Source organism: Nipponia nippon, unplaced genomic scaffold (assembly GCF_047370975.1).
Source record: "Nipponia nippon isolate SJK-2023a ecotype South Korea unplaced genomic scaffold, ASM4737097v1 scaffold_2, whole genome shotgun sequence".
Classification (NCBI taxonomy): Eukaryota; Metazoa; Chordata; class Aves; order Pelecaniformes; family Threskiornithidae; genus Nipponia; species Nipponia nippon.
In genome coordinates this window covers 50,981,755-50,987,959 of record NW_028262336.1, presented here as the reverse complement: position 1 = coordinate 50,987,959, position 6,205 = coordinate 50,981,755, and positions in this window count along the sequence as shown.

The window sequence follows — 6,205 nt, the reverse complement described above, 5'->3', positions numbered from 1 at the left end:
ATGGGACGAGATATGTCATACAGAAAGCCCCGTTCACAATTTCAGTTCAGGTTTTCGTAATCAGTTTCTTAATAGGATTATGTTCAGGGTTCATTCAATTATCTCGCCACAGAGCCTGAAGTTTTCCTTAGCAATATGCTTTACAGCAACACTCCTATTCTTCTTGTCACATGGAATAATGTTGTTTACTCCCTATGTATTTGTTGTTCTTGGCACGCAGCCCAAATGACATAACACCGAGCCTGTCCTTAAAAAAAAGAAGACAGAAGAAAAAAGGTAGACATCTTTTCCAAGCCAAGCGTACAGCGTGAAGGAGAGACACTCTGACTGCTTAGAAAACATTTAACTCAAAACCCTCAGAAGCATGAAGCGTTAGCCGTCGAAGAAAGGGGAAAAGCAGGAATAAGCAGGATCACGCTTCTCTGAAATCTGGAGTTTCACTGCTGCTTTCCACAAGAAGCGGAGGCACCTCTTTGAAAATCCTGATGGACGCTGCTTGTAACTGCTCCCTCCGCCTGCGACAAGCTCCTGAGGGCTGCTACAGAAAGCCTGCAGGCAGAAACCGAGACAAGTTTATTTTTGTTTTCTTTTTTTTACAGGTTGTGTCCAAGTATTTTGACCCCAAACTTCTAAGGTTTAGGAAACAGTAACACCGGGGGTCAGGCTCTCGAGTACTTACACCAGGTGCAAGGATACTAACTTCAAAGGCCGTGCGCACCACGTAGGGCAGCGCAGGACTTCGCCCCGTTCCCTCATCGTGGTAAAGAACCGCAAGGTTTGTGGGGATTTTGAGGGAAACCTGCACAAAACCGCGGCTCGCTCCCGCTCCGCCGCCTGCCAGACTCCCTCTGGCACCTCCGCTCCAGTGAACCCACCCACAGCTCGGCCCGGTTTAGGCCGCACAGCCCCGCCGGCCCAGGCCGCCCCCGCCCGGCCCGGCCGCCGCCGCCCGCCTTCCAGCCCCGGCCCGGCGGGCACCGCCGCCCCCGCCGGGCCCTGAGCGCCGGCTGCCGCCTGCTGTCCGCCGGCCAGAGCCGGGCCTCGGCCGGTGCTGTCACAGGGTGGAGGAAGGGACGCTTATGGGGAGGGGGGGGAAAGACCAAAAAAAGCCTAAACACGCATCTGAATAATTCCTCCACCCCCGAGTAGTCCAGCAGTGAGGTAAGAGATGAAAAGCCTGGGAGTGCTAACTCTGCATTTTTTGTTAGAGAAACAGGGACTTGCACCAGTGTTCCCACTGCTCAGTGGGAGTTTGGTTTTTTTTTTCTTGACATTCATTCTTGGAGCAAAGATTTCTCCATAGGGAAAAAAAATATAACTGACAGAGCTTCTCAAAAAGTTTGTTTCAAATGATCATTATTATTAATATTATTACACAAAACAACATAAGACTTTGTTGTTGTTGTTAACTTTAACACCCAAACTTAATGTGATTTTTGTCGGTTTAAAAGCCAGAGTACACCTGATCTCGCATACAGGGAGGAACCAGGCAGCACCTCATGAGGTTGGTTCAGAGGTATACGGCGGAGTTTGTCTTCCATTGCAGACACCTTCCACTTCAGCAAAGCACACGGGTGGGTGGACCTTGCTTTTTCCTTTTTTTTGATTTCCATTCTCCTACCATTATAACCCCCCATAGCATCAGTCGTCAGAGAAGGAAGCTTGACTCGGTGGTCAAGCACACCTCTGGGCACGCATCTTTTCTCTGAGCACACTGGAAGGTGAGCTCAGCTGTGTCTGAGGACCTAATGCTTCTTACACCAGTATGAAAACTCTCGGATAAGGGAGTAATGTAAGAGGGTAGCAAGGCAGTGTTACCAAAGAGCAATCAATCAGAGTCCCAGCCCCACAGTGCTGAGCAGTACATGGGAATAACTCTGCATTTCCCTAGAGCATCCCTGGACATCAGCCCTCCTCTATATCCTCTTCAGGCAACACTTAAAAAGCATCATCTCCTAGGAGGCTAAAGCAAGCACTGCACATATTTCCTTCAAACGAGAGGCTCACCAGCTGGTGAGGCTGGCGAGGGGGCATGCGGCAGAAGGAAAGGGGGAGAGGAAAAGGCATGTTTTGTGCACGTGCGGTAAAGGTAGTAGTCACCCACAGTTGCTGCGGGTACCGGAGAGGTTAACTGGGGCACTGTGCTAAGCACTTTCCATGCAAAATTCTGTCCATTCTGCCAAAACCCTGATGACAGGAGAGAATGAGGGTAAATGAAGACATCCTTCACTTAATGTGTGTATTCCTGAAGTTCAAAGCGTTTTCCTAGCTCGCTGAACAAATCCTCATTTGCTAGGACATTTCCAGTCACTTAAGTTTAGAAATCCAGGCAATTACTAAAGAGAGGGAAATTGGAGTATTCCTGTATTGATCTTGCAGTAAAGCAAACTCTTGCAGACTATACTTAGTGACCTAAGAAGGGAAAAAACATGCAGAACTTCAGAAGGATTTTAAGTCCTTGTGGGAGAAGGGACCTAATCCTGACTGCCACAGTATTCTGACAGTATTATAAGAAAAAATAATCTCTTTAAATTCATTCTATATATTTTGTCTTGTACCTATATATCACTGGAAAGCGTAAGTGAATCATAAAACAAGATATGTTATGGGAAATGCAGTGTAAAATATACATTAGCTGGTTAAGGCTCATGTGCCTTATAAGCCAAAGCCAGAGACTGTTCAGTCTAACTAGCCATACCATCAGCACGAGCTGAGGAAAGAGGAGAAAATTTTATTTATATTAGATATATATAAATATTATATATAGATATATATAATATATATAAATAGATGCTTTATATAATATTTATAAATATTTATATATATAAAAATATATCTATCTATAATATATAAATGTTATATAGATATATATATTAATATTTATAAATATTATATAAAGCATCTATTTTCCAGGACCGCTAACAATTTTAATATGACTTCCCTATACACGCAGGTCCCCTTACCTGCATTCACAATAGTGCTCACAGAGCAGGCCATATCTAAAGGTAGACAAGTTCACTGCAAGGACTGGACATACTCTGTGTCTTGTATGTTTTCAGGGAGTACAAATTTCTTAATGCTTGCTCTGCTGCTATACTGGAAGAGGTTCGTGAGGGCCAGATTTTAATGTTACAATAGAAAGACAAGTTAAAGACACACCCGGAAGAAAGTCTCAGTTTTCAGCACAAATTTACACGGCCAATTTTAAAAATAAAAGCCTAGTGTTGCACGTGGCCTTGATTCAAAAATCCTAGCGTTCAGTTGTTTCCACTCCAAAGAAGCAAAACATTTCATAGTCCTCTGAGATTTCTTACATATTATGTATAAACCTTCAGACATCAAAATGAGTGCAATAAGCCAAGCATACAAAGTAAATAAGGTACATTTTGAATTGCTGTCTGCAGCAAGTCACCATGAGAACGGGCAAGAGGAATATAAGTTCTTCCTTCGCCTATGGTCATGCTTTTCTGCTTTCTTGAATTCTCTCAGATTATTTAGCAAGGAATCAATTCAAAATTTGCTGGAATAGATGGCTATGCCTCTAGGAACATCGGAGATGAGGAAAAGAAAGAGAGAGAAGATTTTTTTTTTTATTTGCAAGAACTGATTTCTCATGCAAGGAATAAAGAGCATCGCTGTCTTCCTGAAGATACTTGGGAAACCCTGGCAGGGCAACCTGAGGACCTGTGCTATTGCTTTTGTCCATCTTGCATCTGAATGAGCACTTCGCTTCTAGGCAGCATCACGTGCCCTGGGATGGATATTTTTGGTTCAAGAGCTGGCCTAAATAAATATAATGAGCAGATCACTGAAAATTTTGTTTTTGTTTTCTTGGAAATAATTCCACATTTCATTCCAAATCAAGCAAACACTTGGCAGGACCTAAATCGAACATTTCAGTCAGAACTGGTGCTCCCCCAAACACACCCTCCTTCAGCTGAATGGTGAGGACCTTTACCCGAGGCATGGAATATGTAGATTCAATCCTATTCTCTAGGTAAGGTTATTTAATTTTTATTATCTGCCTTCTACATGCCTTGCTTTTCAAGTGATAAGGGTCAGCCGGGCACAGTTCCCTCACTCCCTTGTTCACACCACAGAGCTTTGTGGAAAACACTGGGCTGTTGCCTTGAGGAGGAATTGGATTGCGTCTCCCACTCCCAGCATGTCTCACCTCTCAGTGCATGGCCCGTCGCATGCTTTTTTCCAATGAATATCTGCGTGTTAATAACGGATGGCACAGCACTACCGAGTCACCCTGAGGAAGATCTATCTGCAAATACCCTGTAGCCTTGTAGTTCTTACCCTGTCCTTAGGGAAGCTGGGGTGGGGAGGAGCAGGGGAAGGAGGTGAAAACCCTGCTCAGGAAGAGAAAGTTTTCAAAACTGAGTCTTCCACATTCCTGCTGGACTGGCTATTGGTAAGTTACAGAGATGCCTGACTCTCTCCTATTCATCTAGCATAAAACAGCAGAGTGCACGCTACCCAGCAAGTTCAGACAAATAGCTTTAGGATGCCAAATCTGCATTTTTCCCTGAAGAAAATAATCCCTCTCCCCAACCCCGCTTCCAAAGGGATTAAAAAGAATCTGCCAGCCTATCCCTCCAGGCTTGCCTATACAAAAGCAGCACTGCATAACAGCATTTATCTCTTGAGTCAGAATAGTTTTCCATCTAGTAAATAAAATATTTCTTGGTCCTAATAAAGAACAACAATTCATAGTTAATATCTTCAACAAGAACTTTTGATACAGTTCCAGAAGATAAACCTGCAACTAGTATCCTGGGACTGAGAGTGTTACTGGTCTTGCCAAGTCAATCATGTAGTGTGTGGCTTTGGAGAGTAAGGGAGATAATACAGACCCTCTGGGTAGGATTTCTTAAAATGGGGTCAGGGAGGAGCAGTTCTAGAGGCAGAAGAATGGGGGGGAAACTACCCCTTCTCCTCTCTGGCATGGCAGTCCCTGCCTGGTCCGTGAGCAGAAAGGACATTCGTAGTCCATTCCTGTCACTCCCAGCAGTGACACGTACATGCACTGTAGCTCCTGTCTCAGATAAAACCCTTACCTTCCATCTCACCATCCTCATTTCACTCTGCTGAGCACAGGGTGGCCCCAAAGGACAACTCCACTCTGAGCAGTGTGAAAGCGTGTGGGGAGTTCATGGACAAGAAATGTAGAGGCGTGGAAATCATGAAGCGTACAGCAGGACAGAACAGGAAAACAAAGATGTACAGAACACAGAGAACAGAGAAAACAAATTATTCAGAAACACTTTTGTGAGGAGAACAGATGGATTGAAACGCTAGACAAAGGCTGCAGCAACTGTCCTTGGTACAATGTGATGGGATCGGAGGGAGAGTGGCCATTGCCTGTCACTCTAGTCCCAGGAGGAGGTGTTTCACACAAAAATAGTTTAGGGGCATGATAGGATGAGAGCAAAGGACTTGACCCCTTGCACAGCAGCTTCCTGTGCAACTCAGTACTGAAAAGAGTGTTCTTCTGGAAGGACTGGACTTCAGCAGCAAAGTATTTGGAGATCATTCCTATGTCTGGCTACATCAGTGAGGGGTGCTGGGACTCCCTGTCATGGACACATGTGCCACCGACAGTCAGGGCAGCAAGAGGTCACTGGATTATCCTTTAGCTATGCCAGATGAAGCCAGAAAACACAATACAGAAGGCCTTCCGTTGCTGCATGATGTTAAGCACTGCTACCCAGTTTCTGGGTGGGAGTCCCAGAGACTTTGTGGAGAGAAAAAGTTCACAGGATGGAAGAGGGCAAGCAAGGATTCCTTGGATAGGGGTGGGCTCTGAAAGAAAATAAAATGCTAATTTGTCGAGGTAGGTTAAGCATAGGTGTGCCCATGGTACAAAATGGGATTCCATGAAAAATCTCCAAACTACTGTAGCTGGCTGTTGAACTAGAAGCAGTATAGCTACTCCATCACAGTACTGTATGAGCACAGTAGATTTTAGTCAACTGATTAAAACGGCAAAGCTTCATACATTGTGCCTGACAGTATGCCAGAATTGTTACCAGCTGGACCTGATCTAGTATTTCCACACAGAGCTGTGCTCTGTCTTGTAGATCTGCAAGGTAAACCTTCTAGCTTGTGAGTCTTTTCCCAATTCTCCCTTTCATAATCTGGATACACCCTAAGTATTCCTCATGATGTCTCCTGGAAGCATCTCCTCCTTTTTGAG